We start from the raw sequence: 27,304 nt of genomic DNA, 5'->3' as shown, positions 1-27,304 counted from the left end.
CGGGGATTCATTAGTGCTGCACTGGAGATACCAGTGGTTGGAATCTGGGTCCACATCTTCCGGTGGCCGAGCACAAGCCCCACAGGTCAGATATGTTCTCTCGACAGCGGTGCAGGAGAATGACACACATTCCAGAAATACTGAATCAAAAATCCCACCTTAAGTTCACACAGTATGTGCTGGAATGAGCATTCCATTTAAAATTTGTTTATAGGTCGAGGGCCTCATTTATTAAATGGTTTTGCGATCAAATCTTATCTTAAATAGTGGCTTACAAAGAAAATCGTGACTAAGTACTTATTTATAAAATCTGATATGGATATGACCATACCACTTTGTTAGGTTTATGCTCGCCATACATTTCCTGCTGGTTATATGGTGGTACTGCATATTTAGGACTGCATGTGAATGAACTAAGTAGGCTGTGTTCATGCTTTAAGAATGACATTTTATTAATGATCAGTTTAGGCATGAAGCGTGCAAGAAATGTGGAAATGCAAAAAATGGCTGTGAAAATGGCTGTTGTTGGCCGCATTCACAAGAAGAGGTACAATAAGGGTAACACATGTTCATTTGAGTTCTCTATCACGTGAGATTTATGCATCACAGGTGCGTAAGATGCTGATAAGCCACTTTAAATCAACTTTTTTTTTGTCTCAGTTATTTTTACAGATCAAGCATAAGCACAACTTGGGAAGTGATCTTAAGATCATGTCTAAGTTTAAATTCAAGAACATTTATAAAAATGAGGTCCCGGGTCTTTTTTCTATGTCATCTATCTCAATGCAGTGAAGCGCAACTGGAGACGCTCTGGTCCAATCAGACCTCTTTCTGTTCTGGTTTCTCCCCCATGGCATCTGCCAGCCTATCAAGAGCACCGAAGGCAGATGTACTGTCAGCGCCATCTCAAAGCCCAGGACAATGTGACGAGCATCAGACGTCCTGAGCGTTTCAGGTCCCGTGGCTACGCCTCCCTGGTAAAGCAGGATCAAGCCGCTTGTCAACAGCCAAAGCTGAAGCAGTCAAGCTCATAGCCATCTGGAAGAAGAGCGGGTTTTAGCTTTCAGTCTCAGCTGTCATCGTGGTTATGGTTTTGTCATTTCATTGTAATTTCCTGCATGCGAGCCAAGCAAGCAATCTACCAGTCAGGAACTCCCTGTTGTCTTGGTGATCTGTAATTTGGTTTTTCCATTGGTTACGTACCGCAGGTTTGTCAGATATTTACAGTAGGGGGTTTGGCAGAGTTGCTCCAAAGGTGGAGCTCATGTCGTGCTGTGGTAAGGAGCTACAGGTTTCTGATTTTCAAGCGCTCCCTGATTACCATTATCTTTTTTCTTGATTAGCTAGTTAGTTTTATTTGACAAATTAATAAAAGACAGAGTCTTCCATTGTCATGGATGACACATAAAGTTAAAGACTTATTTCCATTGTGGTCCTTGATAGTAAGCAATAGCAGTGGAAGACTCACAATGTGGACTACACAACAGTATAAATACAGTCCAAGGTTAAATGACTACTCATAAAATGTGACATACAATGACAATATAAACATGATCAAATGTACCGTCTAAAAACATCCAAAAAAATTGTATTATAACAAAATGATATCTATTTTTTCTTATAACCAATACACTTGCACTTTTTCTGGCAAACAGGCTTTTATTTTCTCTTGTTTAACTTGTTTCTTTCAGAGGCTCTGGACCACAGTAAGGTGCATTGACCCACATCCGTCCTGTATCTTGTGAGCTTGTGAGGCCAACGGTTGGCAATTCTGGCTCTCGTCTTATGGCCGAGCACATCCCCAACCGAGGTATAAATAATTCACAAAATAACAAGGAGCTCTGTTGTTAATCGCACTGTAAACAGTACTGAGCTGCAGTGTCACAGCCCTGGCCTCAAAGGGAAGCAAACCTAATTGCCTGAAATGCTCTCTTCTTATGTAGGTCTTCCAGTCAAGTCCAATTATCACCCTGATTAGCTTGTTTTGAGATATTTGCAACTAGTTTTTTAGGCCCTTTTTCAGGCCACCGTACCAAGAGCAGTTAACATAGTCAAGATGGTAGAGAATCAAGCTCTTAGCCAACATACTAATGTCATCCCTATTCAGTATCTTGGCCTTCCTTGCAAGGAACTTTTTTATTTGTTATTTTGCTAAGCACTTTCCTAGGTGAAGGGAGAGCTTGTTGTCTACTAGCCGTGCTCTTATTTCAAGCTCCTGGTTTAGTAAGTCTTGAAGCTTTTCTCTATCCTTGTGTGGTGCCAGGATGGCTGAGTCATCTTGCTACAGAAATAAGCTCTCGGAACCGGCAGGCTTTCATATCATTTACATACAGAAGGAAGAGACGCGGTCCCAAAACACTCCCCTGTGGTACACCACAGGTTACTGGGAGGGGATCAGACATGTCCCACAACCTCAACTCTACCGGTCAAATAAGACGAGAACCATTTCAAGGATGAAGCAATGTGTAGAAATGTCTGAACCTGAATGCATGGTCAAATACTCTTAATAATACCATCAGTTAAAGTGGACTGCCGTGCGATGGGTTACTCTTAAAAGGCAGATGAAAAGTTTTCCATGGGGCAGCGTTCGACCCAAGCCTGAGTCTGTGGGCTCACCCATTCTGGAGAGGAGTGGCCTCAGGGGCGAAACCTGCAGCTGCTAATGAGAGGTGCTAATCGCACTTAAGCTCGTTAGGAGGGAGGCGGGACACGGACCTGGAGTCGTCGCCGCGCAGCGACACAGGGGTCACCCCTTGCCGCTGAGGTATGTGGGAGCCCTCGAGGGCAGCCTGCGTTAATTGAAATTTCGCGTTTAAATTTGATTACCTAAGAGCCATTAAGAAGAGCCTGATGGCGGATAGCATCCATCTGAGAGCCCCTGTCGTAGTCTCTCTCAGAGCACGACTGCCGGAACGGAGAGTTGAGAGGAAGAGTCCAGAGACACTGAGGGCGGGGGAGGAAGAGGAATGAGAGTCATGTATCAGGTAAGAAACGGAAAGGGATGAATAAATCAGAATATAAGAGGATGAGAATGTAAAGCAGGGACAGACAGGAGAATTGAAGGTGCTGACAGTATGTGTGGAAAGGAGAACGGAAAAACAGAGTGTGTGTGGAAAGGAGAACAAGAAGAAAATCAGTGTGGAATGGAGAACACGAAGAAAATCAGTGTGGAATGGAGAACGAAGAAAATCAGTGTGGAATGGAGAACAAGAAGAAAATCAGTATAGAATGGAGAACGGAAGAAAAGAATGCGCGTGGAAAGGAGAACGGAAGAACAGAGTATGTGTGGAATGGAGAACAGAAGAACAGAGTGTGTGTGGAATGGAGAATGGGAGAACAGAGTGTGTGTGCAATGGAGGACAGAAGAACAGAGTGTGTGTGGAATGGAGAATGGGAGAACAGAGTGTGTGTGCAATGGAGGACAGAAGAACAGAGTGTGTGTGGAATGGGGGACAGAAGAACAGAGTGTGTGTGGAGTGGAGAACGGAAGAACAGACCGTGTGTGGAAAGGAGATCGAAAGAGGAGAGTATGAAAAATGGCTCCCCAGTGGTGCAGCGGGCAAGCGCACGCTTTTGCGGTACAGTGACACATCCTCGGGCTCAGAGATACGGCCTGCGGTCTGGAGCACATCCCAGCCCTGCTGATGGGGGGACTGCAGCCAGAAATCCCTCACCGAAATGCGCGGGTGGCCCCGGCATGGCCCAGGGAGGGAAGCCCTCAGCCAGCAGGATTTCCCTCACGTTATCAGCGCAGAGCAACACAATGGTGCATTAGGCAACTGATGTCTACCCCAGCCCCACCCCCTCCCCCACCCCCTCCCCCACAGGCACACGTGCGTCCTCCGAAATGTACGAAGGTCGTCTCCGTGATTCGGACGGGCCCGCGTTATGATTTGTAATTCCAAATGGAAAGAAAAAAAAATTCAAAGGTGGATACGGTACTTCAAAGGAGATCAAGGAAGCTATAAATAACATTAGATTAGGAAAAACTGGCTGAGCTTCACACCTGACTATATTTCAAAGTGCATTCATATGAAGTAAAAACCTGTTGCACAACCACGTACGCTGAGGAATGTGTACCATAAAAATTCCTTATGAAGAATCTTGGCTGGGTTTTATTTAGCTAAATTTTTGAGAAATGCCTTAAATATTTTTTATGTGTACATTAATCTTGTCTTATAATTCTTTTATATTTTCTTTTTCCTAACCCACAGAGGTCAATAATGTGGCCATAAAAATGTGGTATGGAAGTGCTTCATTGCATTCTACATTAGGATGGTTCAGAGCACTGGGTTTGGGGCGGTAGGCTGTTGTAATGTAAGTAATGTCGGAGGGCTGTGGTGGCAGTGCTGTAGACAGTGTTGTAGGCTAGGCGGGCCTTGAAGGGATGTTAAACTGTGCAACACACTCCCTTCTGTCACTCCGAGAGCCTTTGGAAGAGATCACATGTGCCTGCAGAATCTACAGTCCCATGGCGACAGCTACAGTAATCATAAGAAAGTTGTGGGTAATGGTTTTGCTGGAAGGTGAAATCTTCCATGGCTTTTAATGCTGACATGTTACCCTTATCACGCCTGTACCTTTTGGATTACAGTCCCATAACTCAGAGAGACAGATTTGGGATTCCTGTACTGCCGTGGCTGTAGGTTTATGGGTTAGAGCCAGGTTTAAGATTGAAGAGGATTTGTATTTTTTGTCTTTGTGAATGGCCAATCAGCATACAGAAACTTGAGATGTCCATCGGTTACAGATGAATTTAAGACCGTTACTCAAGCAACTGCTGAAAAGAGAAAACAAATGGGCACATCTGGAATGAATGCCCTCTGACTAATCCCCTCTCTCCTGGCACCCAACCAGGAGTGATTAAAACAGCGCACACACACGCACACATACACAAACCCATATGCAGAAACTTGCATGTGCACACACACAAAAGCACACACGTGTGTGCACATACACACGCACGCATACACAAACCCATATGCAGAAACTTGCATGTGCACACACACAAAAACACACACGTGTGTGCACATACACACGCACGCATACACAAACCCATATGCAGAAACTTGCATGTGCACACACACAAAAGCACACACGTGTGTGCACATACACACACACGCATACACAAACCCATATGCAGAAACTTGCATGTGCACACACACAAAAGCACACACGTATGTGCACATACACACACGCACATATACACAAACCCATATGCGGAAACCTGCATGTGCACACACACAAAAGCACACACGTGTGTGCACATACACACACACACATACACAAACCCATATGCAGAAACTTGCATGTGCACACACACAAAAGCACACACGTATGTGCACACACACACACACACATACACAAACCCATATGCAGAAACTTGCATGTGCACACACACAAAAGCACACACGTATGTGCACATACACACACATGCATACACAAACCCATATGCAGAACCTTGCATGTGCACACATAAAAGCACAAGCATATGTACACACACACACACACACACTCACATATACACACACAAACCCATGTGCAGAAACTCATGTGCACACACAAAAGCACAAGTGCACACATACTCACGCACACACACACACACAAATCCATGTGCAGAATCACATGTGCACACACAAAAGCACACACATACACACATACACAATCCCATATGCAGAAACTTGCACGTGCACAGACAGGAGCACAAGCATATGTGCACATACACACACACACACACACACACATAAACCCATATGCAGAAACTCACATATGCAGACACAAAAACTGGAGAATATGTGCGCACGCACACACACATACACACACACCTGACATGTGCACACAAACGTGCAGGTACACATCGTCCTTTGCCAATATACTAGCAACAGCACAAGCAGAAAGCGGTGGAGAGTGGTGGAGCTGCCCTTGGCTGCTTATCTGCGGAGGTCAGTTATTGGCAGTCAGAGTAAAACATATGGAAATGACACCACGCATGTTAAAAATAGCAGGGTATCTTCATGCTTCTGGTGTGCTGGAACAACATGTCCTGCATGCATGGAAAACCAAAATGAATCCAATCCCACGGGCCTCCTCTCTGTTCTGGATCCCCGTCCGCCAATTCCTCCACTGCAGCTCCGTCCCAATGTGTACATTTCTTCACGGCCTGGCCCCCTTCCCTCTCCACTGTTTAGATTCAAAGGAGACTATGTTGACTTTGCGACTTGAAGTTCTGCCAAAAGAGACTACAGTAAACAGGAAATGACTAATGTATGTAGAGTACAGTAAAAACGTTCCTCTGCTTCTTTATCCCGCTGTCTTTCTCTCTCTTTTCTCCCTCTCTTTTTGGCTCTCTGCGTACGCCCTTCCTTTCTCATCTTCTTTTTTTATTACTGTGTTCTATTATTTCAAAGTACATTTCTTATATTTATTGCATCTGAAGTCAGCATGACGTTCATATTGCCTGTCATGTCTTTTATTACTTGTGCCTTTTGATCAGGTCGTCATTAAAAAAAAGTGCTCAGATGAAATATAAAAACTCTCTCTTTTGGGATAATATTCTTATAGGTACGGCTGTGTATGTAGGTCAGCTCCATTGTGGAACTTGCTTCTGTTTCCAGTAGTTATTTTTGGTTTATTTGGCTAACTACACTCATTGATTTTAAATGGGTTTTTTGTGCCTTCTCGGTGATGTTGCGCTTTTGTATTACTGTGACTAGCACTGGTGCTCTCCGTGTTTCTAAGTGCCTCTGGATTGGAGCTTCCGCTGAAACCGCTGTCACGTGATGTGACGTAGTGTAAATAGAGTTTGAACGTGTCCGCTCCAGTCTGGCTCCTTCTCTCCGTTATCTGGAATGTCGTTTGAAACGCGCATCGCATCGCGTCTCCCGGTCGATTAGCGTCGGGGCGAAATGCCGTCCGACGGCACGCGGCGTGCCCGCCGGCCTGGCAGCGGGCGCGGCTCGGCGCCTTGCCGTTCTCACCCCCCGGCCCCACGCTGAGAAGAGAGCCGCAGCTGAGACGGGCGGGCGAAGCTGGATAAAACCCGCCCGCCGCTTTGCACGGCAACTTTATCTCACCCACGCAGAAAGCTGCATATTTATGACAAGTGAAGGTGGATAGCTTTGTACGTGATTGATAGGCCTGCCCGCATCTCAACAGTTCGTACAAAAAAAAAAAAAAAAAGAGCACAACTTTCTTTTATTTATGGCGCGCGGAAAATTAATTTCTCTGTATGATCCTTTTTACACCTGGAACTATGAAATATCACTTCTCAAAGCTGGATTGCAGCATGGCATCACATTTGCATGTAAAATGCCTTTCTAAATGGGAAACGGTTAATAAGCACACAAGTGATATACGATATAGCTGATATAATAAGAAAATGTTAATTGCAGATCTACCGTCAGGTTTAACATAAACTTGCATTTGGAAAGCAGGCCTATGTAAATTTTACTTGAAGCTTTGTAATTTACCGCAAAGCATAATGGGAAAAATGTATGTAAGAGGTGTGACCCAGTGCTGTATCGTACAGCATGATGCTGTAGCGGATTCAGAATGCTGACTGTGGCTGGGTCCCATGGGGCACAGCGTACAGTAGCTGCCCGTAGCGTCCGTACAGGCAGCCTCATTGACATTGCAGTCAATACTGATGATGATTGATAGGCCATTCTTAGCTGAGGAATATTAATTTGTTTCAGTTGAACATCACTATCCTGTATGTGAGGTCTCATGGTAAGCATCACTTCCTGTACGTGAGGTCTGTCTTATGGTCAGCATCACTTCCTGTATGTGAGGTCCGTCTTAGGGTCAGCATCACTTCTTGTATGTGAGGTCTTATGGTCAGGGCTTGAACAGAAGCACCAGCACTGCAGTTCTGTGTGCTTGACTGTGATTGGCCGGCGTGACAGTGAATTGCCTTTTGTAAAATTTATTCTGTTTGTCCACTACAATGCTCACATTCCTGGACCTAATTTACACAGCCGGGACGTCCTTGCAGGGAACCACAAAGGCGCACCGCGACAGCAGAGATGATGCCAGAGTTCGGCGGCCTCAAAATGACTCCACACCACTGCCCCCGTTCTTACCTGCGCCACGCCCCCCCCCCCCCCCCACCCTTCCCCAACCTCAATCTAGAGCTGGAAGGAGACCGAGCCCCTGGCTCTGCGCGTAATGGGCGTCTCACCGTAGTGTTTGCTTCCCGGCAGAATTCAATTATAGATAGTGGCGTGCGCCTTTGTCTGCCGCCCGCTGCCTCTTGTTGTGAGTGAATGGCACTCGTCCGCCCAGAGAGCCGCCATCGCCGCGCGCCGTCTCCTTCCAGAGAGCCATCCTAACAAATTGGCGACACTTCTCATTCTCTCAACCAATTAGGGAAAATTGTCCATCCGGCTGATGAAAAGGGGCAGGCCTTGAGCGGTTAATAAAGCCAGTGCTTGTGCGTTCGCCGCGGCCCTAATTTAAACGGTTGTTTCCAGCCCGGGAAACGGGGGTTGGGGGGTTGGGGGGTTGGGGGGATGGAGAGGGTGTGGGAGTGGATAATCTCATCACGCCCTGTGACTGTCGGAACTGCGCGGAATGAACAGCGCTCATTTGACTAACAATTTAGCCCCTAATGCGTATGAATTTTCACGGTGCGCGCTCCGGCAAGTGTTCCTTCTGTGCTTTTAATTAGGTTACCCAGCGTCCCTTGGGGCGTGGCTGGTGCAGGAGGCGGACTAGGTCCCTTTGCGCTTCCTCTGACGGGCCGTTTCCACGGCGAGGGGCGGAAACCAGATAATTCCCACTGTATGAGCTGACAGCAGAGCCTGATTAGAGAGCCCACCCACTGCTTTCCTGCAAAAGAAGCCATCCAACCGCCAACCCCCCCCAATCCCCGATCCAATCCAACAGCCGTCAAACCCCCCCTCCTACCCCCCAGAAGTACTTTTAAACAGGCAGCAGCTGATTGTTTTGGGGATTGAATATGGCGGTAAACAGCGATATTGATCAGGGATTTTGGCGAGGGGACAGCGTGCGGTAGTGTAAATCTGCGAGGTGTTCCCGACTCCGGCACCCCTTTCACGGGGTGACGGGAGCTCTTTTTCGGCGGCCCCTGTCTCGCCCTTGTCTGGCCTGGCTCGGCTCCGTCTCCCCGTTTGGCTCTGTCCTTGCTTTTCCTTCCAAGAGCTGCCTTATTTACTGTTTTGGCTGTTCCCACACTTCTCCCAACTTTGTTGTTGTTTTTTTTTTTGCTCGACCATCTCAATTTTGTTTGGGCTCAGCGGCCCTGTCAGGAGTTCGCTCGCGGTGACACTCCTGACCCCAGCTGGGGCTGCCCTTAGTGAACCTCGCTTTCAATTTAAAAAAGGCCGTGTTCTCTAGCTGCACCTTGCACCTTTGGGTGTTTGTTTCCCTGAATTTTTTCTATCGTCTTGTTCTTGTGGTGCAGATTGTCCAAGGAGGTAGACCTGGGGGAGGGATTGGGATGGTGTACGGTGGGGGGGGGGGGGTTGATGTACACGGCCCGCACTGGCTGCCAGTTGGGTCGCTGGACCCCCTCAAAGCCGTGGGAAACCCAGCCGTTTGCCAGAACACGGTGTCGTATGCCGCTTGATTACCAATATTGACCGCGCTGCCTTCACTGAAACGCCTCGTAGGCGCCGGCTGGGCAATGTGTCCTTAGTGCAGGCCGACTGTGAAGCCCCCTCAGTGTCTGTGAATCCCCCTCAGTGTGTGTGAAGCCCTCTCAGTGTCTGTGAAGCCCTCTCAGTGTGTGTGAATCCCCCTCAGTGTGTGTGAATCCCTCTCCATGTCTGTGAATCCCCCTCAGTGTGTGTGAAGCCCTCGGCATGTCTGTGAATCCCCCTCAGTGTGTGTGAATCCCTCTCCATGTCTGTGAATCCCCCTCAGTGTGTGTGAATCCCCCTCAGTGTGTGTGAATCCCCCTCAGTGTGTGTGAATCCCTCTCCATGTCTGTGAATCCCCCTCAGTGTGTGTGAAGCCCTCTCAGTGTCTGTGAATCCCCCTCAGTGTGTGTGAAGCCCTCTCAGTGTCTGTGAATCCCTCTCAGTGTCTGTGAATCCCCCTCAGTGTGTGTGAATCCCTCTCCATGTCTGTGAATCCCCCTCAGTGTGTGTGAATCCCTCGGCATGTGGCTCAGGTGAAGTCACTTCCTGAATATGCCAATTTGTTAGGACTTCATCACATTTTCATGTAAAGCATTTAGCCAACAACTGATTCAGATTAAACACGTTTGCATCGCCTACATTTATACCGCTTGATATTTTACTGAAGCAACACCTTATGCAACTGCACAATGTCAGTCCCCACCTGGGAATTGAACCTGCAACCTTGAAGTTTTACAAGCCCTGTTCCCTCACCGTTATACTTCACTGCCTCCAGTGCCAGCCGTCTAACCTGATTTCACTTGCGCTTGATTGGAGCAGAGGTTTACTGCGCCAGGCAGTAGGACACTGCACGTAAACGGGTGTGCCTAAAAAGTCACATGACTGAATCCCGTGAGTCAGGAAAATGGGCACAGCCAGCTTCATGCTTCGTTCTTCAAACCGCTCCCCGGCCAGCAGCTGGACGATGAAAGCCGAGGGCTCGGAGAACAGAGCATCCACGGCTCTTTAATCTGCCACAGTGGCCCTTAAACGGCCATGTCTGCCCTCAGATTCTGGAGGAGTCGAACTCAACAGAGGGATGAAATTTCCCGCAAATGTGCTTTGGGTTTATACACATTAAAAAGTAAAAAAAAGAGAAAAGAAAACATATTGTATATGCATATAAATTGTATGCATGTATAGATTACAGGGGTAGAAAATTGAACTTACGGAGAATAGCGGTTCCAGCCATTCCGTGATTTAAAGCAGATGGAATCTATTCAGTGCACTCATCTGCTCCTCGTAAGACCTGGAATGGCTCGGAATGCCCTGCTCCGTCCGTGTCTGCTGAACAACATGTGGATACGCGGCGATAACTAACGTCTTTTAAACGAATGACACGCGCTTCAGCGGCCCTTGTTAAACGAGTCCCTTGCATTAGCGATTTAACGTTTCGAAACGCGACGTCGACCGTCGTCGTTTACCCGAGAGCGTTCCCGAGCCGGCGGCTACGCGCTGACGGGCAGGTGAAGGACGCGGACGATAGCCGACCCGCCCCCGCAGAAGAGCTGGTGAGCAGCTGGGCGCGCGCGCGGCGCGCGGAGGAGAGGCTGCGAGGCCGGGGCGCTGTAATTCAGGCGCTCGGGTCCCGCGGGGCGGGGGGGCGAGACGAGGCTGGCGGCGCGTAATTGCGTCGTTTGCATAACGTACGGAATCTGAGGACATGCGGACCGAGCGCGGGGCGAGCCCACCTGACACACGCTGCGCGTTTCTGATTTCCCAGCAGCCCCAGGTGCTCGCGGACACGCTGTTCCCATCCGCCCCGGCTCTCGTCTGGAGAACCTGGGGAACTGAACTCCAGCTGATTTGTGTGAAAGTGACCAACGCGTAAGCTGTGCGCTGAGCTTTGTGTGTGAATGCGTGCGTGCAAGCGTGGGTGTGTAAGTGTGTGTGTGTGTGTGAAAGCATCTTTCTGAATGTGTGTGTCTGAATGTGTGTGTGTGTGTTTGCACGTGTGGGTGGATGTGTGTCGCACAGCAGCAGCAGCAGGAAACTGCAGCGCATAATCTGGCCCCAAATATTCCATAGAAAATGAAAATTTAATTGATTCTGGACCACCGAGTATTACACTGCTCCAGGAACTAGTGCTTTAGTTATATATATATATATATATATATATATATATATATCATCAGAGCCCCTTTATCGGTGAATTTCACTAAACTCTGCCTTAATATCCACATGCAAAGTACAGTTTACAAAAGTACATCTAATTGCATCCCAAATAAATGCACGTATAAACTGCAGTCAGATTGCCTGGAGGCACAGATTGCTTTTCAGATAGAGGTATAACTCATACAGAAAAGATGCATGTAAAATGTATGCATGCAAATCCGTATTTCAGATGCATGTATTAGAAATTCTGCCCGTCGCTGTTCATATCACCATCTCTGTACTCCCCTTCCCAATGGCAGGCATGTGCAGTACAGACGTCCACATGTACGTGTGTCTGTCGGGCAGCCTGCCTTTCTGCAGAACGCTGGAGCCAGCTGTCTCCGTGGGAGGGGCTGTGTGTTCGCCTCTAGCCTCGTTCTGCAACCGGGACAGAGCCTCTAAAAATGGAAACGCCTTTCCTCGGGGTTCCCTCATTAGATGCATGACAAAAGGCTGGGGACAGGACACCTCTCGCGTATCTTCCTTAGCGCATTACCAGCGGTAACATGGACGTTCATGTTCATTTCCAGCACTCCGTTTTGGAAAAAAAACTGACAGTACAGACACTGATATAAAGACTGACAGTACAGACACTGATGTAAACACTGACTGTACAGACTCTGATGTAAACACTGACTGTACAGACACTGATGTAAACACTGATTGTACAGACACTGATGTGCACACTGACAGTACAGACAATGATGTAAACACTGACTGTACAGACACTGTTGTAAACACTGACAGTACAGACACTGATGTAAACTCTGACAGTACAGGCACTGATATAAACACTGACAGTACAGACACTGATGTGAACACTGATAGTATGGACACTGACTCTCTGTAGTAGCTCTGTTCAGGACCCCATTTTCATCCAGTCTGGTTCCATCCGTTAGCATCACTAGGGTAAACCTGGTAATATGAAGGGCATGAGATCAGCTTTAAATATGGCTGATTAACTTCAAAAGGGACAGTTTTGCACAAGTTTTAATCAAAGCACAGTTCAGTATATACATTTTTTTTTTTTGGGGGGGGGGGGGGTTGGCCAAGGTATCATAGTAATGTTGTGAGACAAACTGTGTAACTGGAACAATTTGTATCTGTCAGTTTATACCTGCTTATAATAGTGATCAGACATGAACCAATAAATGTTTGCTCATTCATTCATTCGTCCATTTATTCTTAGTGATGCCAAGGGCATGAGACCAGGCTTTCCCGCAAACCAAGCCCTTTCGCAAGACCAGAACACAGTCTGGCTATAGAGGATCTGATTTTCATGTACCGCGCTTCCCTCTCAAAACCAAAAATCTCTTTCAGTTTTAATATCAGTCACCAGCACACCACAAGCTCTTGCGCAGAAAGCAAGTAGTCATCCAATGTGTTGGCTCGCATCCTATTAAAAATCCCCGGGGCTCGAAGCCAGATGCCTGCATGCAAATATGCGCAGCAGGGGTAAAAATACACAGTGCACAGCCGCTTAATTGACTGCGCGGGCTTCGCAGGCAGATGCCGGGGTTAGGCGAAGGTGCTCCGGGCTCCGTGTGGGCGAGGCTAATGTGTCCCAGCGTACCAGACAGAGACGTGGTGCAGGTGAGTCCCGGTGCTCTAACCGCCCACGCACCAGCCGGCACCACCCGCACCTCCTCTCTGTGTGAGCCACTCGCTGAGGGAACTCTCTGTGACTGTTCCCTCTCTCTGTTCCCTCTCTCTCTGACTGTTCCCTCTCTCTGTTCCCTCTCTCTCTGTTCTGTCTCTCTGTGACTGTTCCCTCTCTCTCTGTTCTGTCTCTCTGTGACTGTTCCCTCTCTCTGTTCCCTCTCTCTGTTCTATCTCTCTGACTGTTCCCTCTCTCTCTGACTGTTCCCTCTCTCTGTTCCCTCTCTCTCTGATCTATCTCTCTGACTGTTCCCTCTCTCTGTTCCCTCTCTCTCTGACTGTTCCCTCTCTCTGTTCCCTCGCTCTCTGGTCTATCTCTCTGACTGTTCCCTCTCTCTGGCTGTTCTCTCTGTCTGACTGTTCCCTCTCCATATTGTAATAACATACATGGATTAACGTTTTGACCAGCAGATCCACAGCGGCCCTGCCTGGCTTCGCTGTGAGTCTCACTCTGTACAGGCGTGATCCTCCACTGCGGTGTTTAGCTGGCCATTTGAAGCTGCCACCCTCATCAACAGTCGATTCTGCTTTCACACATACCCATAAACATACGCCCACTCGTACAGTACAGACACAGTGAGCCTACATGCACAACCACGCTGCATTGGATTTTCCTTCAGCTAAGCACAAGTAATGAGAACTGATTGAGCCATTAATTGAATGTTGATGAGGATGTGATGTATCTTTGACAGTTACCTGATAAAAATCCCTTCATAGAAGAAATGTGTTTATGGGGATGCTTATAGTATTTTTTTAATTTATTATACATTTCAACTTTTGGTTCTTCATTTCTGAACTCTTTGGCTGAATGGCACTGTTAGCAATAGATGTAAGATTTGTCTTTCTAATTTTACATTTATGTTATACCTGTGTTATAGTAACAGTGTGACCACACATTTTTAATTCCAGATTGAGTTATTAGCATATCACTGTGGATGTGCGCATAGCTTCGGGCCAGATGTATATCTCTGTGGATGTGCTCATAGCTTCAGGCCAGATGTATATCTCTGTGGATGTGCATAATTATGTTCTTTGTGTATCTCAGTGGATGTGCACATAGCTTCAGGCCAGATGTATATCTCTGTGGATGTGAGCATAGCTTCAGGCCAGATGTATATCTCTGTGGATGTGAGCATAGCTTCAGGCCAGATGTATATCTCTGTGGATGTGAGCATAGCTTCAGGCCAGATGTATATCTCCGTGGATGTGAGCATAGCTTCAGGCCAGATGTATATCTCTGTGGATGTGCACGATTACATTCTTTATGTATCTCTGTGGATGTGCGTATAGCTTCAGGCCACATTGACTACACAAGGCATTGTCTAGCCAGAAAGACCTGGTGGAAGTTTATTTAATCGTGACATGCTCTTATATTGCCTACTAAGTGCCCTTTTACCCCATGCTGAGGAATACATAACCAAAATTAATTTTATTATTTGAGCCTTTTCTTTCATTATATGTTCTTTTGGCTCAGCATCACAAGAATTATTCGTTAAGCCCGTCTAATCCCCTTTTTGTATACTGTGCACACACACAGGGTGTTATTGCAGGGTAATTGTACTATCTGTATTCTGATGTTTTACTTGATATCTCGGTATCATGATTGTGAAGGAGAATGAGTTTGCGGGCGAGCACTTGCAATTGTGATTGCAGCGATTCGACTACAGTCAGATTAATTGTTATAGGACCTCAGACCATCGCAGAACTGATTAAATGAAAATTAATTTAGTTTTATCTGTCTCTGGGTAAAACTGCATCTCCAAAACAAATGTATAGGATTGAGTGTAGATGAATTTCAGGAGACGCAGATTGAACAGACTGACGATCTATACGCTGCTTAATCAAGCAAATTGATTACAAGTGCTTTGAACAAAACAATACCATAAACACTAGGGGGTCCCTGACACAAAGAAGCAATATTTTAGAGATTGCATTTCTGCGAACATATTCAGAAATATGCAGTGACGGTCAGTCACTGTGAACGGAATCCACAATTAATTCAATGTGTATTGTGTCTATGCCATAAATATATTATGGGTTCTACTTTCTATAAAGTGGTTCTTGGCAGTGTGCAGTGCTTATCAGGAAATGCGGCCTGTAAACTGAAGGTTGCAGGTCTTAATCTTGGCTAGGACACTTGCTGTCACATTCCTGGAGCAGTGATCTAAACCCCATTCGCCTCAGTAAATATCCAGCTCTATAAATGGTTAATGTGTGTAAGCTGTAAGTAAGGATTTCTTGTGTATTCGTTTTGGCAGGCTCCCGCACCCTGGGTTAGGTTACGTAACCAGCGCCTGACTAAAGCATTCAGACGAACCGGCCCAACTCAAGCGTAAGAAAACAGCACCCTGCTGAGAGTCTGTCCTGCCAAAGTTTTGGTTTGGAGCACAGCTCCTCACTGCACTGGTGCCTGGAAACGCATGCGGGAGCTGGCCAGGCAAATGGATGATGTTATGATTTATCCATGGAGGGGTCACAGAGTTTAGTGTTGGATGTGTCAGCTAGAGCACCGCTAGCAGTTTTTATCATGGGCAACCTGGCTTCTCTATAGTCTGTCAAGTCCTAAGTCCTTCCTGTCTGGGTCTCCAAGGGTAAGGAATTATGGAATTTGATTGGTCCCCAGAGCCCAGAAACCAAATACAGAAATCAGCCATCTTCTGCATTCAACCATCCTGCTGAATACAAAAGGATGGTTTTATTTTAATAATTTAAGAGGTGCCAAAGGAAGGGCATGGAGTTTAATGCCATTCATCATCGGTGCTGAATTAATTTTCATTGACTCTGCCGCATTTGGCTCCCTGTATCCTGCCCAAGTGTGACATCGGCCAATTTGGCCCGAACAGAGAAGTGTCAGTTTCACAGCATACGAGTGTGTGTGTGTGTGTGTGTGTGTGTGTGTGTGTGTGTGTGTGTGTGTGCGTGCGTGTGTGTGCCACTTGGGATGCAAAGAGGCAGATGTACTGTTGTGTAAGTAGAAGCAGTTCATTGGTACACCCAAAAAATGAAGGCCCCAAGGTCCACAACTGCAATTTCCCAACCGCGTTAACAGTGTTCAGGCAGGGTTCCTGTGTGTTAATCAGTGTTTGCTGCTTTCAGTCTGGGTTCCTGTGTGTTAATCAGTGTTTGCTCTTAAACGGTGTTCCTGTGTGTTAATCGTCAGCGTTTGTTGCTCTCAGTCCGGGTTCCTGTGTGTTAATCGTCATTCCGGGTTCCTGTGTGTTAATGAGCGTTTGTTGCTCTCAGTTCGGGTTCCTGTGTGTTAATCGTCAGCGTTTGCTGCTCTCAGTCTGGGGTCCTGTATGTTAATCGTCAGTCCAGGTTCCTGTGTGTTAATCGTCATTCCGGGTTCCTGTGTGTTAATGAGCGTTTGCTGCTCTCAGTCTGGGGTCCTGTATGTTAATCGTCAGTCCAGGTTCCTGTGTGTTAATCGTCAGTCCAGGTTCCTGTGTGTTAATCGTCATTCCGGGTTCCTGTGTGTTAATGAGCGTTTGTTGCTCTCAGTCCGGGTTCCTGTGTGTTAATCGTCAGCGTTTGCTGCTCTCAGTCTGGGGTCCTGTGTGTTAATCAGTGTTTGCTGCTTTCAGTCTGGGTTCCTGTGTGTTAATCAGTGTTTGCTCTTAAACGGTGTTCCTGTGTGTTACTCGTCTGCATTTGCTGCTCTCAGTCCGGGTTCCTGTGTGTTAATCATCAGTCCAGGTTCCTGTGTGTTAATCGTCAGTCCGGGTTCCTGTGTGTTAATCAGTGTTTGCTCTTACACGGTGTTCCTGTGTGTTGCTCGTCAGTGTTTGCGATGGTCGTCTGAGCCGCAGTGCCGCTGCAGGCCCTACAGGCTCCATTTTCTGGTCCTCAGCAGTAAAAAAATAAATGAAAGAAAGAGCAAAGCACTGGTGCAGACCCCAGGCTCCGGAGATTCAGCCCCTTCCTCTGACAATAAAGCATCGGCTCCCCACAGGAAGTGGGGAAGGCTCATCGGACGCTTCAAGGGAAATCATGCAGGGGTTTGGAGGATTAAAGTCTACACTAAAATAATATACAAAACTAATTTAAAATAACAATAAAATGGAAATAAAACAAGGTAAATAGAACTAAATACATTTTTTCAAATGTATGGCAAGAGCGTCAACATCCTGGTTTCTGGATGTTACTGAGGAGGAAGAACAAATGAATCCGCCATTATATTTTGATAATAACTGCAAGCTATAGATGCATTAGCCCTTTTGTTTCACATTTATTTTACACTCAGAAGCCGGGTTGGGGTGAGAGGAGAAAAATGTCTGAAGCAGACAAGATCTTACCGTCTTTAGTCTTTGTCGAGTTCCAGATCTTCACCTCCCGTAGTTTACACACAGTCAACAGCAATAGCCAGCCAGGGATTTGCCTGGTGCCACTGGTGCCTGGTAACACAAGAGAACGGAGCGTTACTGGATCGGATCCAAGACCAGAGGACCAGAGCCCCTGGAGAGGTTTTTTTTTTTTTTTTTTTAAATCCCCACACTGCGGACAGAGACGTCCCTGATTTATATTAGCACAATTAGGGATTGTTCTTGGTTAGAGTTCAAGAGCATGGGCTCAGGTCGTGAATCATGTCAGTGCAGTCATTCGGGGAATGTGCTAGAGGTTTTTGAAAGCAGAGAGTCTGTGTGGAGACTGCTAAAGAAGCCCAGCAGAGTAAATCACTCCCTTTCGGGGGTTCTGTCTGGATGGAAAATAATCTCGGTTCTGTAGTCTGGAGTCGTTTAGATCAGTTTTTAAGTAAAGGCAGCACACCTAGTTTCTCACTTCGTTTTGATCTTCTTCTTTATTTATTTATGTCGTTTGGCTTTGATATAAATTTTGGCCCGAAGCAAGAAAATGTACAGGTGATGGTGAGCTGCATTTTTAAAGTTCCTGTGCAGCCTCCCTTTTCTTACATTTAAATTGTTCCTTTAGTTACTAAATTACAATATATATGTATTTTATCTACTTATTAGACTTTGAAAAGATAAAAAAAAACTTATTTGATGTAAAAACCTGAATTTCTTATATAGCAGACTCAAGACTGGCTGGGCGTGTCAGTTCTGTCCTATATATTTATGCATTCACTTTTGATTGACAGCCTGGGCTGCTCACTCCCACTGACCTGGATCAGCGCTCACTCCATGTAAGGTCAGTTGTTAGCTAACGTTAGCTTGTTATCATACAACGTAATAATGGATAACGAGTACAGCAATAACAGCATTAGAAATATTGAGCCGTACATGTATGAGCCCATCGCTTACAGCCTACAATATAGGACCCTAACCTTATAGGATAACCTACGTTAGCACATAACATTATGGATTGGTTTTTTTGTGGCAGTAACGTTATAACAGTCTGGAGAATAAAGTAACGTTACACTTGCCAGCTAACGTTAGCTATATTTACACAAGATAAGTACAGCTCATTGCTACATTATGCAAAATTATCGATAGCCAGACAGCAAGTAAATTGGGGAGATGAGGTTAACGGTAACGTTATGGTTTGTAGGCTTGATTCGACTAACAGCAGAACGTCATCTAGCCAAACGGATGCTTACCGGAACCGGTCCGTTCAACCGGATCTGAACTTGGGAGCGCACACTACATAAATATTCATACTGGGTGAGTGTTTTGGCCACCGCACATTGGTCAATGCAAATTGGAAACGTTCACGACGTCACAAATTTGGTCTCAAAAACACCAATACCAAATACTCTGCCAGGTGGCAATGTCGAGCATTGTTTAGTTTTTAGGGAAAAAAAAAAATCTAATTCATTACAAACATGTATGAACCACTTTTAAAATCAATATGTAAGTAACCTTATAGTCTCTGGTTATAATATAAGCATTTTAAAATCATGATTTTGACTGCACAGGGTGTTTAACATGTTGTGGGTGAATTTCAGTTTGACCGCATTCAGAATTGAAATAATTGAAATCATTTTTCATTCCCCAACCTGGAATTGCCCATTGTGGTTTTTGGCCCACTGCTATGATGAGTAGCAGTATTTGTGTGTTTAATATATGACAAAACAAATATGTCCAGTGTAAAGACGAAAATCACACAAAAACACATACAGCCAGTGAAGGTAGGGTTTCCTAATGTCCGGCTTTCTACTGGAATGTCTGGTTTTCAAAATAATTTGTACATGTCTGGTTTGTGGTCCCGACAATGATGTAATGAAGTAATGTACTGGTAGTTTGTAATGAATATGCGTGTCTGCGACTCCCTGATCCGACATCGGTTTCCAGGGGTTCGGGTTCCATGCCTCACCCTCTGACTGCGAGCGAAATGGACACGCAGATACGAAATGCGCTCCATGTACTAAAGCCTCCTCGTTTCCGGCTGCGATGATCCTTATTTGAAAATGGTCGCGTTGCTTTACACTGCTTGTTTTCAAGAGCTTCCAAAGAAGAACATTAAGGACGTTAAGAAATTTTAAAATGTGCATCGTCATACTTGAAAAACTACTGTCAAAAAATGGTTCAACATTTGAATACTATTCGAATTGTTTGTTTTTAAAAAAATGACATTTGAGCATGAAAATTATCATTCGAATGTAAAAGAAAAAAGTTTGCCATGCATTCAGGCCAACAGACCTAACGGTTATGGTGATTTAAAAACATGGTTGAAACGGGTAATGTTAATGTATAGTTAGACTCTGGGTTAGATTTAAAGCATGACTTCAAATAGACAAGTCTAGACATAGTTTCTCGTTATCCTGACTCTGAAACTTAAAACAGCTCTTGCTTTTCAGTCTGTTAGCCAGCCTGTAAGCAGTGTCCCCAAACGTGTGCAACCAAAGCGGAAACAAGAAAGTGGCACTCACTGAACTGTGCATTGGCGGAACTATTTAAAAGAGGAAGTGGTCAACAGTACGTCAGCTGGTTGAGTGCTGGGAGGGAATTGTCCCGGACATGGCAAAACACTCCTACTTAAGTGCTAAATGATCTTTAATAACCGTGGTCATAATTGCAGGCTGGTCCCCTCTCTGTGACATTCTGAGTCAGTTATGGAGCATGCGTACTAGCATGTCGTGCATACTCCCCCTCGCACAGCCTGCTCTAGGTCAATATTCCAGTTCCGTCGCCATTGTGATGTATCAAACTCTTATTGGATACAAGGCTATGACGGCATTGTGTGCTATGGTCTTCAGCACACAGTGCGTTTTAACGATAATGCATTTCTTTTGTGAATTAGCTTAAACACACATTCTGTCATCATGTTAATGTCAAAATAATGTCACTGTAAGCAATGTGACTGTGAAAGGAATGACTGAATTCTGCAAATAAAAAAAAATGATAGCTTTATAAGTCAACTCAACTTTGTTTGACAGCTTTTTCCAACACATAGGATTCACAGACATAAATATAGATGCTCCTTTGAGATTTCCCCGTTGGAAAGACACCCTAAAGCTCAGTGCTCATATTTTACACATCAGTGGCTAACGAGCTAAGAAGGCATGGTAGAAGATGTATAAAAAGACAATTCCTTTAAAACTAAAAATATCTCCCAATGTATGGAATAAAAAAAAACTCACAAAATTGTTCTCTGAAGTACCAATGTAAGGTGGTAATGAGACGTACTGCAGAATCAGGTACAGCAGCAAGCCTGAAGCTGCTCTGTAAATAACTGGGTATTTCGTGTCAATTCTCCTTATGTTGATTTCAAGATTGAGGGGCTAACATGTTTAATGTATGCCTAAGAACTGGTTAAAAATGCTGAATCTTGATTTGTGTTGCTATTATTGAAAAGCCCTTAACACATGATTAATAATAAATAAGAGGTACCTGGACAAAGCCCTGATAGATAGTTAGTAGCCATTGATTAGCCTCTAAAGTTTGTAGTCATTGTGTTACAAAAATGCCTTTGTCAGGAAAGTGAAAGCGGATGAGCTTGAGAAAGGGTTCTCGTATAAAGACAATGTCAGCTTACTGTATGTGTTTTATATTACAGTACATGTTACATTTACTCTATTATGCTCGTTCACATGGATTGTTGTGTCCGTTCACACCTTGAAAGAGTTCTTCACGCAAGTGTTTGCAAAAGGAGTTTCCTCTGGGGCTGGTGCACCTGGCTGAGGCCGGGAAGTGGGCCTGATGTGTTTCAGTAGGCCAGGTGTGTTTCAGTAGGCCAGGTGTGTTTCAGTAGACCAGGTGTGTTTCAGTAGGCCTGGTGTGTTTCAGTAGACCAGGTGTGCTTCAGTGGGCCAGGTGTGTTTCAGTAGACCAGGTGTGTTTCAGTAGGCCTGGTGTGTTTCAGTAGACCAGGTGTGCTTCAGTGGGCCAGGTGTGTTTCAGTAGACCAGGTGTGTTTCAGTAGGCCAGGTGTGCTTCAGTAGACCAGGTGTGTTTCAGTAGGCCAGGTGTGTTTCAGTAGGCCAGGTGTGTTTCAGTAGGATATGTATGTTTCAGTAGGATAGGACAGCAGAGGATCTGGATTTGGCAGGAAAGGATACAGAGAAACGATATACCACTCTTGGTGTTTACAGCTACGGAGGAAGTTCACCAAGCAACATCCTCTGGAGTGGAGAGCTCGTAAATGAGATTAGCACAGGAAGGGAATGACGTAGAATTGTCCAGAGTTATGGAGAGGCGATGGAAAGGTGAAGGATTGTTCAGGACGTAGAGCAGGGCTGTTTTCCAGACATTTTCCTGGAGTCCGTCAACATTTGTTCTTAATTTTGAGTGACAATAAATGGCAAATGTTAAGCTGTTTCTTTGTGAGTTCAGAGATGTCCAAAAAAGAACTTTCCCCTTACTGTGTTTGTAAAGCTAAAGACAAACGCCTGGAAATCAATGTAGAGGACAAACGTTAGTCAATCCAGACCGCTCAATTTAAGATGATTAACAGAGATCTCTGTCAGGGTAGGGGTGTGAACTTGTGACCGTGTTTATTCAGCTGACTATCGGCGTAGATGTATAGCCACATTTTTCTCCATCAAATACCAAATATCATGCTGCTTAAAACCAGCCACGGTTTCCACGGAGATCTACATGACGGCCAGCTAGTGCTCAGTGTTTGAGGTGCGTGTGAAGACGTCCTGATTGTGGTAGGAACGGGTACAACCACAATCTCCACCTGACCTCAGTGCATCCTTCTCATCGTCATATCATTACAGAGTTTAACCGAGCAGCGTTGAGATGATAAAGATTAGGGAAAATTAAAATCTGCAAATGTGGTTTTAAAGAGGTGGGGATACCAGCGATATTTCGCGTAATGGCTGTAGCATCAGGATTTTCATTAGACCACCGTGCTAATGGTCGTGGGTTTTTTTTAAGGGTGATTAATGATTTTGCTATTACTTCATTTTCTAATGTCTGATCACTACCAGCTGTTTGTGCCAGAACAATAGTTAACATAGCTGCTAACCTGGCACGCATTAGTACATCAAGATGAGAGGCAATTGCAAGGGGAGGACATAATCACTTCTCCAAAGCCGCATAAATTTGAAACGACAAATATATTTATGATTACCGTCGCGTTAAGGACAGTTGACAATGCACTGCCCGCCGAGTTCCATAACTGGCAGCTAGTAGTTCGGAAGTAGGGCTCCTTCTACACACTCTTGTTGTCAGCTGTTACCGCACAGCCTATTTAGTGTTATTTTGGGCTCTAAATCACGCAAGAGGAAATGACAGCGCTCTGATGGGCTCCGCAGTATTTGGGCTGCGAGAATGTGGACTGTTAGCAAATCTGGGCTATTATGTGTACTTTTCTCCTACGCTCTTTCAAGCTGTAATTTAATCCTTTCTGTGGGATGTTTGCTTAATGTTCTGCACATTGCCTAGTATCTATCGTAATACCATAAGTACCAAATGGGCTATGCCATTTTTGATAGTTTTTGTTTTCTTGATGGTTTCTTGTTTTGTTATTCCTATTATATATATATATATATATCAATATATAACATATAAAATCAGATTGGCTGGTCAAATAAGCGTGACTGTGACCGCTGGCCCTTTTATTGGACACGGCTTTAAAAGCAAGACATTGTGGGAGTGAATAAAATGCACTCAAATTGTTTGCAGAGAAAATGATTGTTGTGCTGACTCCCTAAAAGGTGTTCTCTTTTATATATCACAAACATTAAAAAAAACCCCACCAAAGAGCAAAATCTTGTAAACAACCTGCCGCTCAGAGTTCAGAGTTCTTTCAGATCTGCGGCATCACTGAGGAGAGCTGACAAAAAAAAAAATGAAATCACCCGTTCCGCAATTTCTCCGCTGTTTGCAGAATTGCCCATTTCCCTTTGCGCGCTGTGGACCAGCGAGGTAAGGGGGGAGCACAATGCTTGGGGTGTTTTGGAGAGGCTACTCAAGAAATGAGGCTTTGGAATTCAAATTATTGCAGACATGCGCCATGGCACGGGTCCAACCATACATTACATTTTGTATTTGCTCTTTATCGTGAACGCTGAGCAGAAATTTGGCTCCTCTTCCACGCCAAATTACTTCCACCCTGAGTTAATGCCAAAAAAGATTTTATATTTTGTATGGGGGGGGGGGGAGGGGTGGGAAGTGGACAATAGTGATCATTCAAGCCATTGAGCGATGGGTTTTGGTTTGCCTGCTTGCCTTTTCTTTTCCTTTCGCTGAAGTTCGTTTGAAACAATGAATTCATGATGGCTTTTATGAATATCAAATCGTGTTACCACACCAGATCTGTGCGCTTTATGATTTCTGGGATGGATTTGTATGTTAGTTTTAGAGGCTACTAAATGGACTCACTCTATTGTAGCGCTGATATCTGATAAAATTATACTTTGCTCATTGTTCATTGTCTACTACAATACATGTAGGCATTTAGTAGATGCTACCGTTACCGTTAGTTACATTCCCTCTGTCTATACAGACGAAAGTTTTACTGAAGCAGGCCGGATTAAGCACCTTGCTGAGTGGTGCTGTGGCAGTGTCTCCTGGGAATCAAACCTGCAACCTCAGGTTACAAGACCGAGTCCCTGACTACACTGGAATTTCACAATAAAGAAATAAAACCAGATGGGTGTGTTTAATCAGGTAGGGAGGTTAAAAAATATATATAGTATATTTAAAATATGTTCATATTCTAGTGTGAACTACTGTATCAGTGATATGTGGACAAAAATGTTACATTTCCAGTACTGGGGTTAGAGGAAGCATTTAATGAGCCGTTCTGGGTGTGTTGCTTAAAACATGACAAGCACACTTACTAGTGTCAGACTAACCTGAAGATGAGGCTTCGGAACCTGAAAAATCTGAAAGAATTTATAGTGAATTGGTCTCATACCAGGAACATATGTATGTAACAGCACATTACTGCAGTGTGTCCACACATTTGTGTCAGCCTTTATTTAGTAGGCTTGGGAGGCTATTAAATTTAATTTCTATTTAACTTTAATCCTCATCCCCCCCCCCCCCCAACTTTAACCTTAATCTCAGTCCTAAATCAATGCACAACCCTAGTCCTTTATGTGGGCTAATTTTACAATTTACTGGATAAAGGAAGCTGTGAAGAAACAAGAATGGCACTGAATCGCAGTATATAACACTACATATACGGTGCTATAAAGTTTAAAAGTGTCAGTTTACGGTTGGGATTTTAATTAAGTTAACATTAATTTCCCTTCACCCTACTTGTGAGATCAAGCCCGTGTTTCAATTTGAAGGTGCTACTGTTTCTCTTTTTACTTGATTGCATCTAATGTGGTACAATTTCCTCTGTGCACCTCACATTAAGCCACTTGGTCTGCGGCAAATACTTGTGATTCTGATGACGAGATTGGAGGTTGGTCTTTGAGCCAATCCTTCTCATGTAACCTGTGTTTGGATGTGGAAAAACACAACGGGTGAAAATAAAGAAGCGATAAAAAAAAAATAAGAGCGAGCTAAAAACAGTTTTGAACTGGGTAAAATTTCTCATGGCTGGTCCTTATTTAAACGGCCTAGCAATATCTATTAATCACATGAGAGAAAAAACAGCAGTGAAAATGATGACAATTAGCAGATTTTTGCCTCCCCCCCCTTCCCTTTCGAGCTCTCAAGCCTTCGCTCTTTGCTTAGGCACCGGGCCAGCCGAGTATCATTTTGGGATTTGGCTAGCGTACAGTTCTGTCCGTCTGGGTAACTTTGCTATGGAAACGCACCGGCTCACCTCTGCTTTAGCTGACCCTCAGCTGAGGCGGCAGCATGCGATGGTTTGTGGGTGGGTGTGTTGGCTCTGTAGTGTGAAAATTAATCTGTGCTCATGCATGGAGCCATGTTTTAATTGTGCCACACGCACACACAGACACACACACACACGCACACACAGGCACACACACACACACACACACACACGCACACAAATGTCATGAATTTATCCTGAATAAATATTATTTTCTGCATGTTGCTCTGTTGATTTGTGAACATGTACTGAGCTGTACATTGCTGCTGGTATGCGATGCTTGGCACTCCACCTCAGTTTGGACTTTTTTTGTCTGTTCATATTTGTGTTCAAAAGCCCATTCTGTAGTTGGCATTAGAGTGTGGTGGCGGTGGCAGGCGGCAATTGTTAAATACATAATTTATTACTTTGCAAGAAGCAGCCCTGAGAATTTATTGCGCATCTCTTATCCAGTGTGACTTCTGTCGAGTTCCCATTTTATGCTTAGGCCACTTACACGGGAGGGCATTTACTGTAATAACGCGGGCTACGCACCTTGAAGGGGAGGACAATGACAGTGTGTCGCCTTTCGTGGGTTGCACATGTCCCTGAGCTGGGCTGGACTGGGGCAACGTCGGGCTGAGCCATTTTTGGGAAGCCAGCCACTGTGCGGGACAAAGCCGCGAGCCTCCCCCGGGCGTTATGGCGAGCAGAGCCGACGCACCCCGTCGCGACCCTGCCCCGACACGACACAGCGACTGGGCTTCGTTTCGGCTGGCGCTCTGCGGAGCCCCGTGTTAAGGGACGGCCATTGTGCGGCTCGGCGGAGGGAGGGGGGCAGAAGGGGGAACTGGATACCGCGCGGCGCTCGGGGTCGCTCCGCCCACAGCTGAGCGCTTCTTGGAGCCGGGCTCATGAAAGGAAGTGTGTGGAGCGCGACTGTGGCGGGGAGAGGGGAGTTAGCGGGAGTGCATACGCGCTTCACCCCCTCCCCCCCCGCTGATCGCTGATGTGGTGCATGGATGCTTCCCTCCCTCCTGGGGGTCTAGCGCTCAGTACACTCAGCTCCCCGCTGCTCAGGAACACCTGATCTGCCAAATATTTGTATGTGCGCACAAGAATACAATTACACATGCACGCACACACTGACATGCACACACACGCACGCACGCACACACACACACACACACACACAAATGTACACATACTCCCCCCGCATGCTTTCACACACAATCTAAATTCTGTGAATAAATGTCCACCTGTGTGTCAGACTGTAAACAATGTGGAGTGAAACACTACGATGCAGATGAATCATTGCACGTTCTGCTGCACGTATTTAAGTAGCTTGGAGAGTAATGGAGAAATGAATTGAAACTGTATTAAATAATAAATACAGTAATTGGATTTGGGAGTTGATCAGAGTAAATATTTGGTGTTGAGATGGATATTCTGACATGAAAGCAGTGAGTGCCCTCCCTGTCCTTGGCAGTTTTATATCTCAGTCCAGACACTGGTGGTTTCAGTAGTAATGCACAATCTCTCACTCTCTCTAAGGCCAGTGCTGGTGGTTTGTCCATCAGTAGTAATGCACAGTGCCTCTCTCTCTCTCTGTAAGGCCAGTGCTGGTGGTCTGTCCACCAGTAGTAGTGGACAGTGACTTTCTCTCTAAGGGCAGTGCTGGTGGTTTGTGCTCCAGTAGTAATGGACAGTGTCTTTCTCTCTAAGGGCAG

The 27,304-nt window shown here is 45.4% G+C and overlaps 1 long non-coding RNA gene across 1 annotated transcript; it reads right to left on the bottom strand.

The window, feature by feature from the left end:
- Positions 1–666: 666 nt before the first annotated feature.
- Positions 667–17,849, bottom strand: LOC118215975. Its single transcript, XR_004762945.1, has 3 exons — positions 17,750–17,849; positions 12,637–12,710; positions 667–1,038 (listed from the first exon to the last, which is right to left on the bottom strand). It is a non-coding gene; the product is annotated as an uncharacterized LOC118215975 (long non-coding RNA).
- Between the last annotated feature and the right edge of the window lie 9,455 nt (positions 17,850–27,304).

This window comes from Anguilla anguilla, chromosome 17, assembly GCF_013347855.1.
Source record: "Anguilla anguilla isolate fAngAng1 chromosome 17, fAngAng1.pri, whole genome shotgun sequence".
NCBI classification, from domain to species: Eukaryota; Metazoa; Chordata; class Actinopteri; order Anguilliformes; family Anguillidae; genus Anguilla; species Anguilla anguilla.
The sequence above is the reverse complement of the archived record's forward strand: the minus strand, read 5'-3'. Positions and strand labels throughout refer to the sequence as shown.